The sequence below is a fragment of the Vanessa tameamea genome, chromosome 21 (assembly GCF_037043105.1).
Source record: "Vanessa tameamea isolate UH-Manoa-2023 chromosome 21, ilVanTame1 primary haplotype, whole genome shotgun sequence".
Taxonomy (NCBI): domain Eukaryota; kingdom Metazoa; phylum Arthropoda; class Insecta; order Lepidoptera; family Nymphalidae; genus Vanessa; species Vanessa tameamea.
This window is the reverse complement of record NC_087329.1, coordinates 5,622,086-5,634,495: the sequence shown is the minus strand read 5'-3', so window position 1 is coordinate 5,634,495 and position 12,410 is coordinate 5,622,086. Positions and strand designations below refer to the sequence as shown.

The 12,410-nt window shown below is 32.3% G+C and overlaps 1 protein-coding gene across 1 annotated transcript in view; it reads left to right on the top strand.

Moving 5' to 3' along the window:
- Flo2 (Flotillin 2) overlaps positions 1 to 12,410 on the top strand; it is a 255,373-nt gene that overhangs the window by 80,344 nt on the left and 162,619 nt on the right. The gene's annotated exons all lie outside the window — the stretch shown is intronic.

The window sequence follows — 12,410 nt, the reverse complement described above, 5'->3', positions numbered from 1 at the left end:
CCCTGCATTTTGTGTACTATGCAAGCCCAGCATAATATAAGTGGCAGCATTCTTCGTTCCACGGTTCCGTGACTATATTTTGCTGGAAATTGCATAGACTTGGGCTGAATGAGGTGAACACCGTCTTTACCGAAATCTATACGGACGGATGGTATATGTGTCATACATTTGTGCTTCGGAAGCAGGGCCATATAATTTCAGTAATATGGCCAATGGTACCATTCACCAGACCTTTAGATACATCTACATTGTAACGCACCTTGGCCCCAACAAATATTTCTAACCCTAACCCTAACCTAACCCTCTTTGGGTTCGACCTAACCCTTTTATTTAATACCCATACTATACGAAAGCAAAACAAACTTCAAAAGTCCGTCATATTGGATTAAGAGTGATGTCAGAATATTTTTCAATTTATTCTTGACAACCTCTTTCATTTGATACCTATATTGCAGAAGTGCATAAAAAATAACTATTCTGCCATCTCGAATGTTCCACCATATTGAATTTATAATTATGTCACATTATTTTTCGAATTACTCTCAACAAGACTTATCATTTGATACGTATGTTGTAGAAGTACATAAAAAATAACTATTCTGCCATCTCGAATGTTCCACCATATTGGAATTAGAATGACATCAAGCAGCTTATCGTGTATTGTCATCCAAACTTAACGTGTATACAAAATTTCAGCCAAATCGGTTAAAGATATCTGCTTCAAAATTGAGTAGCAAGATTCCACCCGCACATACATATATACATACATTGCAAGTTAAATAAAAGCTTTTAAAAACAAAATATGCTTATAAACTTCTTATATAAATGATATCCAACTTGTTTTCTGATTAAACATTACATCACATAAACAAATTTATTTATTTCAAGTCTTTTTTGCTAACTATCGTGCTACACCAAAATGACAATATGCCAAAAATATAATATGACAATATGACAAGAGGCGGATAAGCAGATACCTCAAGGATACATGTCCATGGATGGCGATTATCACTTAACATCAGTGGTGCTATTACGTTTAGAGCATAGCAACTGTTGCTATCAAATATTTGCTGCGAATTTATATCAAAGAAAATAAAATAATTCTAAATCAGCATTATGGACCTGTGCACTAGCATAATACTTCATAATAATGATTTATCGACTGCAAAATTTATCAATCCGCAAGAAATATTTGATAGCAACAGTTGCTATGATCTAACCGCAATAGCCCCACAGGTGCCCGGTGCACCACGTAACTGCTCGTTTGCTCGCAAAAAATAACTCAGCTCTTTGAACACTTTTGATAACTAAATATATAAAGGAGTAACAGTAGGCAATCCATTTCTTTTTTTTTTAAATTTTTTTTTTATATTAGAAATGGCAAACGAGCAGGAGGCTCACCTGATGGAAAGTGACTACCACCGCCCATGGACATCTGCAACACCGGGGGGCTTGCAGGTGCGTTGCCGGCCTTTCAAGAAAGAGTACGCTCTTTTCTTGAAGGTTCCCAAGTCGTATCGGTTCGGAAAAACCGCCGGCGAAAGCTGGTTCCACAGAGTGGTTGTGCGAGGCAGAAAATGTCTTAAAAATCGCGCTGTTGTGGATTTTTGGACATCTAGGTGGTGCGGCTGATATTTGGAATTTTGACGAGATGTCTGAAGGTGAAATTCAGCAGCCGGGATTTATCCGAACAATTTATCGGAACATTCCCCGTGATAAATTCTGTAGAAGATGCAGAGCGATCCAACATCTCTACGCAAAGCCAAAGGATCAAGCAGATCGGAAAGGGCTTGATCGTCGATAATTCGAGCCGCTTTACGTTGGATACGGTCGAATGGAAGGAGCTGCTACTGGGGAGCACCCGCCCAGAGGTGAGAGCAGTACTCCATGTGTGGCCGAATTTGTGCCTTGTAGAGTTTTAGACGATGGGCCGACGTGAAATACTGTCTTGCCTTGCTGAGCACACCGAGCTTTTTTGATGCCAATTTGGCTTTGCCTTCCAATTGACCGCGGAACTGAACGAGGCTCTAAATATCGACGCCAAGTATTCCTATACTAGCTGTGGCGGCTAATGGAATGTTCTCAAATAGTGGAGATACGACAAATGGTTTTTTTTTAGCAGTTAACGCGCAAACTTGCGTCTTTTTGGGGTTGAAATGAACTAGGTTTAGCCGGCCCGTGTTAGAGACTTTGTTTAACGAAGACTCGATTTCAGACACAAGTTTGTTCCGGTTTTCTTCGACGTTTTCCCGAGAAATATTAGCACGGCCGGTGTATGAGGTGTCTACGTTGCTATCGTCTGCATAGCAGTGAATGTTACTGATTTGTAACAGATTATTAAACTAAACTTGACGCGCCATTACTTTAGTTTGTGTAGCGTGTAATTGTGTTTCTCAATTTGCTGTACTAATTATAAAATATTAGTTATGAGGTTCAAGGCTGGCGTGAAGTATCGTAGGTATAAAAAATATGACAGGCTCGGTTTCATACTATCAAATTAACATGAGGTTAGATTCGGCAGACTTCTAAAAAAAAAAAACTATAAAATAAATGAAAGCGGGCAATAGTTGCAAATGATCAAGCGTTTTTCCGAGGTTACAAGTGAACCTGTTACTACTGGATCCAATTTATGAATTAGTTCTGTATAAATCCTTTTTAACGATTGCAACTAAGTCGTTATGCTATAACACTGATTTAGATATAGTGTACTCTTTTAACAACGGTAACGAATTAACAATACAATGACGTATTTTTATTATTCTCTTGAATAAATATAAATTGCTATTCTATTCTTAAACTAGAACATTGACAACGATTGAAACAGGAGATGTCTAGTATCAAATCATTATTAAATATTATTAGAACACATGAAAATAAATTAGCTACTTTTTTATTATTATTTTATGTATTATTGATGCATACCGCGAGATGTATGATTGGCCAAATCAAAAGGGACTAATGATTAATCTATATACTCAGAATATCGCATGCGTGACATAGGCGTCTTTCAAGACCTTATATATACCTTGTGCCGATATTTGGAGGTTCCCACACGCAGTGGGTTCCGCTTTTAAGATGTCAGTCCACCAGCCTGGAAGGCGCTCATACTCGATTACCCTGACTTACACTTCAGTCTTATCAAAAATATTCAAGATATGTCCGTACTAGATTAGTCATTTCTGATGTTATTCTTTTAAGATTACTCTAAGCATAGCTCATACCATATTATCGCCGAATATAAAGAATACATAAAATTTATAATTATTTTTAATTAGACTATTCGGTTACCAAGACATAAAAATTGATAGACTTTATGCATACTTAAAAATCGTTTGCATAAACCCCTACTTGTAAGTAAAATGTATCTGTATATAGAGTTTTAACGTAATAATGAGTTACTATAATGTTACTATGGATGGAAGAAAGTGCCGATCCAAATAAATAGGACAAGGGTAAGCTAACGACGGCAGTAATGATTGTACAATGCGAATGAAATTGTACAAATAGTGTATAGTTATCATAGACGTGCGATATAAGCATCAATGGTGCGTGCTAATAGTGATATAAGTGATTGTGTAAATTTTGACAGTTTAAAAGTATATATGAATACATAAGTTCACGGAAAAATTACATTATACAAAATATATTTGATTTTAAATGTCGACGAATTTAATATTATTTATTCAGATGTCTTGGTTTGGTAATGCGGATTTTTACTGCTGTCAATATTTCGCGTACTGTCAATATTTCACACTCGATATTAAATGGACCTGTAATATATTTTTAAATAATACATGACGAATAAAATAGAATATCAATCTCGAATCACGGTTACATAGAGGGTACCCTTCACGGCTATTCTTTGCGTCCAATCTTAATGACCACGCCGCAATACAAGTGTACATTTATAATTATTATCCGATGGGACAGTAATAACTTTTTATTCATTCGGTTTGAACCTAGGATCTTGGGAACTGCGGTGTCATAAACTAGTTACTTAACTGACGAGGTAGTCTTTCGTGATTATATTTATATACATACTATTGTATGTTTATACAAATTATTGTAATTCTTATGTTAGGACAGCATGGATGGTTTCGTGCTGCCGTACGCTCTAGCGAGGATTGTGGTCGGCTAGATTATATCTTTGAAAAGAGCTCCGCTGAACCATGAGCGAATCAGCACGGGAGAAACCGAGGATGCGTTATATCAACATGATACCGCAGCCTCTCCGATCCGTACCGTAGACGCTCATCGGAGTAGTTTTAGTAGGTAAGAACCCCATATAAACCGGTAAAAACCCCAGGAGTTGGCTATCTTTCTGAAGATTTTCATTACGTGAAAAATAAAAATCATAAATATTTGGTATATTGTCCGACAACGACATGCACAAAAATCGGCCACCAGTAAATAAAGGTCGGTCATAAAATATAATTTGAATTGTAAATAGGTAAAGTTAGTTTTTTATATTACCTTTTATAACAAGTAAACTAGTTAAGAGGTTTTGTTATACTTTATAAATTCTATATGGGTTGTATATTGTACCAGTCGCTAAAAATGTCATGATTATATAAATGTTCATATAAACGCAAGATATTTAAATTACGTAAATCAAAATACGAAAAACTGGTCTACGAAACGGTAAATATGGTTTAAGACTTGTTTGAAGTGACTTTATAATAAATATTAGGAAGGGCAATTATGGTAAGGTTACCTTCACCTACGGACATTGGAACGCCCAGAAATATAAATTTTCATACCGGCCCTGGCTTGGCTGTAATAATTATACTATACCCTGTACAAGATAGCTTGATCTTTTTGACAGATATATTTTTTTCTGATCGACATAACTTTGCAATGACAAACATATTATTTTCTTAATTTAATGATTTTAAAAATTGTAAAAATATTTTTAAAAATACCTATAATATAAAAGTTCCTAAAGATTCAAGCGTTATCCGAAAATTTTAAGACTTTTTCTATTATTGCTTGAAATATAAATTATTATACTTAAAATTTAAATAGAAACACTGAAAATATTAGACGCTTGTACAATGTTACATCGGTCGGACGGTAGGGACGCGAATCTCAGGCAGTAACTGCTACAATTATCGATTACAAAAATCCTTATTAAAGATCATTGTTAAGTTATTGGTATGAACGGGGGTCCTTTTCGTTGGGGTCTCTTTAGCTGGTATAACTCTTTATAGAAAAATAAGTTTAAAAAAATTGAATTTGAATTTGAATTACACATTCCATCGTTCCATCGACTGTTATATATGTTATATTTTCTATTTGTCATCACTAGCCCGTCTGTCAAAAAGATCAAGCTAACTTGAACAGGGTATAACTCACTATTACATAACAATATTAATATAAAAATATTATCTCGATCTGTTCCACTGTCAGTCTTCTCATTTTTTGAGCAGAAGGTTTGGAGCTCAACCTACTTAAAACGCAACTCCATTGCGATTTTCATCCGACTCATGAAGGTATCCTAACGATGTATTTCTTTACCATGCCGAGTACGGTATGAACTGAGAACACTTGCCCGAGTTTTGAACCCGATATCGTTGGTTAGTATTCACGTGTTCGTACCTCTGAGCCATCTCGGCTGTCGGCAGTATTTATATTTGGCGGTTGAATAATGGAAATTACTTCTAAGAATGTCTCAAGCTCTAACTTAATTTTTTGTGACGTTAATAGGTTTATTGCCATGATGAATGATGACGGTTTTCTGGTTTTCTTAATTACCTCAACGTGATGTGGTGAAATATAAAGAAATATACGTCACGAAGTTCTTATTATTGAGTTCGTTGCAACGCGTTTTCATACGATTATAATTTATCTTCTTCTTATTGTTTTCTTTAAGTATAATGTTTTTTATTGTGCGTACAGTTTTAATGTTAAATGTTAAATCGGTATTGCCTAATTGCTTCAGCTTTAAATGTAATATAAAAAGTCGGATTACAAATAAAACTGGCCTTTTTGTAATATTAGTATCATAATTTAGTTTTAAATGCTCAATTTACTTCTACCAAGTAAGATTTTTTTTTGCCCGTTATTTGTGCCAAGATACCAAGTAAGCTGATCTGGGGGCTAATTTTACTAGCGAAATGTCATATTATCGTTTCCCTTTAGCCGCTTTACTACTCTACTTAAATAACGACCAACATATATGTATATGTATGTATGATTATGTTAATTAAAACATTAGACTAGTTTTTCCAAATTTCATCTACCATATACCATTTTTAAAAATAGATGTGGATATTTTAAGAAGCGCAATTATCATAGACTATTTTTTAAATTATATTGATGGAATAACAGTAGGTAAATACATAATAAATATAAAACCAGTTGTCGATCGCGGCTTCGCTTGCGTTTTAGGGATTAGGAGTTAGGCATAAAAAAGTTGCCTATGACCTTGCTTGGTGTTCAAGCTCCCTTCATAACAAATTTCATCAAATTCGTTGCAGTGGTTTTGCCGTGAAAGAGCTATAGACAGAGTGATACACTTACTTAAAATTCAGTTAATATGTCATATTTTAATATAATTGCACTTGTTTAATTATTTTTATAAACACTGAACCAGTTATATAGCAGTTTCCAGTCGCGGAAAAACTGTTCGAGCAAGTAAAAAGAAAGTTTGTTTGACGTCCCAGACGAGAGTTGTCATTGTGCTAGTTACGTTATATGAAACAAAGGTTTAATTGTTGCTCATTAATATCAAGATTTGTGGTTTAATTTGCGAAATATGTACGATTAATTGATTTTTAACGACAATATTATAAGATAGTATTAAGTAGATAAGTATCTTATAATATTGTCGTTAAAAAAATACCAGAAATAAATGTTTATTGATTATTAACAAGCTAACATTCTTACGTCCGTGCAAAAAAGAAACCTCTAAACTCAGTATTTTTTCCAGGTTTCGGACTACCTCAATATTAATTTTTATAACGGTTCAGTGATAAGGCAGTTTTATTTTTAGTATATATTTGCTATATCTTCACAGGCTCGTGCGTCCGTAACGTGAGTAAAATTTTTTATTTAACTTAGTTTTGCACCGAATTTAAAACTTTTAAAAATAAAAGAGTATATACTCGCATACGTGTACTTTTGTGTTTAAAATATGGATAGAAAGAAAGAAAAAAGGTTTTTTTGTACATAAAAGTAAAAAACACATGAATTTATGCTTTTTAATATTAAATGTATATTATAGATTGCACTGGACTCTTATAATAACATATACACCTATACTTCTTAAAAAAATAAAATGATTGTTTGTATGTTCGCCCTCTATGCGTTGCCAAACTATTATTGTGATCGTGATGAAACTTTGGTAAGTCGCGTACGACCGCGATGGTTCCTGGCCCAAAACAAGGTTTTTTCTTCTTACATTTGTCCTTCAATACGAAGGTTCTATGTAGACCCTTATTATACACGTGCGAACATAACCAGTACCCCTAGTACGAGTTTCAATACTTCATGCGTTGATAACGTATCGACTTCTCGAAAACGTTTACGAAGTATTTGTATTCGGTAGTATGAGTTTGACATTACTCGTTTGCGTTAAAACCATGATAACCGGCGAGCTACTCGAAATAGACTACACCACAATTTATATTTCCGTCTCACTTACACGCGCTAAAAAAGGTGAGAAAAAAATATTCGCCCATTTTTATTATATTTGACATCTGTCGCAAAGTATTGTCTCTAATATTTTGAAGGTTATATTATCTTATTTTACAATGTTTATTTTATTAAAAGAAATAAAAACTGTGAATGTATTAATGTGTAAGTGTTTTAGTGGTGGTGAAAAAAGAAGAAATTACATTGAAACATGATTGGCTTAAAGATTTATTTATCGGAGTTTAAAATTATTATAAAATTCATCAAGAGGTATGTAAACAGAAATTTATTATTACGCTTAATATACAATACGATCCGTAATAATTGTAAGGACCGTAAATTTAGTTTAGAAACGTTTTAAAAACTTATAAACAGTGTACCTATATTGTTTTTAATATAGAGGAATTTACGTTAAATTACAGCTTATGTCAGTATAGTACAATTAAATTTTTATATCTCCTGCCTAGAAATCAATGAATACTAATTCTACGCTTTTTATCTTTAAAATAATCTTGTATTGAGTAATTAGCCTTATTTATCAAAGGTTTTATTTATACATGAGCTTTAAATTTTTGAATATGCTGAATTTTAGAACACGGATTAAATAAAACTTCTTTAATTGTTGCCGTTATGATGTTGTTTTTAATTTGAATAATTTGTAAGTCGTATTTGTCTTTAATGATGCGAAATATTTTCTTGTTGTGGTTATATTTTAAATAATAATTCATAAAAAAGCAGACCTTATTAAAGTGACAAGGCGGACGTTGTACATATCATTTTATATAAATGACGGAGCTCGTTAGTTTTTTAAAGCCAGTTGAACCCGGATGAACATACGTGCAATTTTTTTTTTTTATATTTTTGTACGTCACCTTTACAAGGCCGAAAATATAATGCCCATAATATTAGTAAAATTTCAAGCGTGTTTCAATATTTTTTTATGCATTTCTTTATTACTATTTTGACATATGTAAACATTTATAATAATAATAATCAATCCTATCTATTATCTGTTCCTTGTTATTATTTTGTTCGAAAAATATTTCCCTAATGTATGCGTGATCTTTTTATGTATTTTTTCCTTATTTAGTTTGTACAATAAATATAATAATAATAATTATTATTATATAACTGAACTTTGTAAATAAATAACATTAAAGTAAAATATAATACTAGAAGAAGTTATTTTGTAAAATTAATCGGTATTAAATTTCGTTACTTCAAAGTCAAAAATGCAAGCTGCTCAAAAATACATACTGTACTACACTACTATGAAAGTCACTGCCAGCCTTTTGTACGCTTAGAAGGTCTTAATTATTAAATAACGCAATGGATTTTAATACGGTTTTCATTATTTAATAGTAGAGAAAATCCGAGAAACTTTCCTCGCCGGTAAAATATCAATATTTTGTTTTTTGTTTTTGTTTGTCTTCAATGTTAAAGTTGTTTAAAAATTCTTGTTGTTCCCGTATAAAGCTATGACGGGTAGCCAGTTTTTTATGAAAACAAGTTTTAATATGTTAAGATCAAAGTACGTTATCAGTACATTTTGTATCACATCTATCCTTATTAACAGGTTCTTGGACCAAAAGGTATAAACAATAGTTAAAAATTAACTAAGACTCACATGTGATATACAAGACACCCTGCTTTTGCCTTTGCAAACTTTACGAAACAATATAAATTTAAATAGGGTTGAAAAGTACTACAAAATGTTGATTTTCCTAATAAAAAGCTACAAAAAATATATTTCGGCAAAATAAACACGTTTTCTTGCCATATATTTTTTTATTGCCGCAAAAACGCTGTCATTTTGGTGACGTAATATTGGTAAAAACAACAGTTGTGTATGTACGACCGACACTCGTTCAACATTAACAGCTATAAATATTTGGTGTTTTTTTGGGAAAATAGTAAATTACAATTGCTGTCGTTGGTGTGTAGTGTACAAATACTAGCATTAAAACTTCAGTAAAGTTGTTTACCTAAGTGCCAGATGATATTGAAATGACAGTTTTTGCCTATATGACATCATACCACGGCTGCTTGTGTTTTAGGTTACGTGATATACAGACTAAAAATTACGACTTTTAATTTTAATATAATAAAACAATAATATGCGTTTATGACTCAAAATCATTATTATACTATATTTAAGTATATTTGACATATATTTTCATTTTTATCAAATACCATAATTTATTTTCCATATCGAAAGCACCTACCCTATGGTGCTAAGAATCATCCCAATCGATTGATTACCTTATATTTACGTATTCCATCTGATTTTCTAACAGCACTTTTATATTGTGCGCTATTAACAGTTCTTATTTTGTCTTTATTTATAATACAACAGTATACCACCCATATCCACTTTATTTTTACTTCCTAAGTTCCGATAACAGCTTGTCGACGTTCCAAAACGTCATTTTATCGTATATCCATAGTGATTATCATAGATTATTGAAGCTCACGATCAATGATATTGCGTCAACTCGATGTAAAATTTCGTTTATTTGCCTTAACTCAAGAGGACAGAGTTTGGAATAGACTATGGTATGTTGAAGCAAGTAATAAAAATTACAACAGCAAAAAATTACAGATCGCTAATAATAGCAAATGCGTGCGATTAGTGCTTTGCTCGGTATGTTTTAGTAGGCGCACCAATTTGAGATCATTATGGTATGAATAATTTCATTTAAATGTTTAGGCTTAGTAAATGGAACAAGTTGTTTTAAATATGTCTAATTTGAGTTTAATGTGCCAAGCTTTTGGTAATGTTTAACTCGTTTCTGGGTTGTTTACAGCGAATGTAAATATTGTAAGGGTCACTGTGTTATCCGGAAAAGACTTATGTTTTATGTACATAGGCTTTGGTTGTAGCGTGATGATGCTCTGCGTTTTCTGCTCCTTAAAAGGATGCTCTTGTACTATATCGATTTAATCACTGTGATAAACCACTAGAGATACAACCGTCTTAAATTTTATGTTTTAACTGTGTCGGTTGTCTAGTTACTAGATGCTGGCTGTTAAGGTTATCGAACCAGAAGATATCAAAATATAAATAAAAAGTTAAGTACATTAACACCGTTCGAAGTTTGAATAGATAGGTATGTACGCTCCTGTACTTCAGGTGACAAGTATAACTGTTGGTCTTGCATCTGATCTCTTCGGTTATCGGATTGTCATACAAATACATTTTATGAGTGAGTGAATAGAAACTGTCCCTGTGTTAATGCACAAACTTGTGCATAATACTCTGATGGTGTTTTATCTCGTGGTCAGGTAGCGGTCGTCCTTGTGCGCCATATAAGCTAGGCAATCTTAATGCATGATCAACGACAACTGCCCTTTCCTAACTTATATTATAAATTCGATCCGATGGTTTATTTGATACGCTTTCAAGTCTTAATTACTTTACCGGACCTCATAAAATTTAAAATATCAATGCAAAATAAAAATAATAAATCGATAAATTTTGCATAGGTATGTTGTATTCTAAGACATAGTTAAATCATAGGGTATCTAACAACTGCAGCCCTTCCCCCGCACGTTGGTACAATCTGGAAACTAGTTTATGGAGTAACTAGGATGCAAAATTAAACTGATACCATTCAAAGGTATGACAATTATGCGCCCGAAAAAAATGTGGATATTTGTGTTAATTTTAGACCTCACGTGATACTTGTAGTTAATTTATTCGATTAAATCTTAGAGTAATATTAAAGGGAAAGAAATATAAAAAATATATCTCAACAACAATTTATTTAAAATGTGATGTCGTTTTTGTTTTTTAAATTTACATTGCAAAAAAACAAGTTACAATCAATACAATACGTAACAGTGTGGTAAATATTCATATTTCTTAATCGTTCCAACTAGTTCATTTTCTAGAAATAATAATATAATTCGATGTCAAATTTTGTTTACATATCTATTATTTCTGATGTTTAAACATTTATCTAAAATTATACAAATGATTGAATTCTGCAATATGTGAAAATAATAATAAGTTCATATTGTATTATTATTATTGTAACATTAAATATTATTGAATAACACAATATATTTAATATTTAATGTGTATGTGATACAAATATATAAATAAGGGTGAGACTTCTTGTACATGATGTCGCAGTCGCACCGGATCCGCACTTTGTCGCTTGTTAACTGCAAAGGTCCATTAAACAAGAGGCCATATATTATAAGCTAATAGTGACTGTCGTCGTCTTTTCCAATATATATAATTAATAATGTATTTATTGTCAAAGTGTTACTCACTTAATCTAGAAACATTGGCAAGATCGAAGTTATAATCTTAAGACGATTGGATACATTCCGTTTTAAATTACAAGTGTTAAGTTTTTGTTATTTTTAAATAGTTACAATATGGTACGAAATATTAAACAAATTCAATAAAATTTCTTGTGAAGTAGTTTTTATTAAGATACATAGATTTAGGTTCCTGTGCTGGCGCGGCTGTCGCGTCATGTACACAAAGTCCGTCTTAACATAACAAAAAAATATACCAAATATTTTTGACGATAACATAGTTATGTAATTTTACATTCCTTCCCACTGCAGCCAGTGACTTCGTCGCAGTGTCTGACTAACTCGTAAGCTTATTCCTATTACAAAAAATCTGTATCTTGATCCTGACCAAAAATATATCATAATGTTTTTATGGGGTGTAAGAATATTTGCAGGCAATTTTGTAAATAAGATTGTGATGTTTTAACATATTCTTTTTAATAAAATCGATATTTACGTACAAT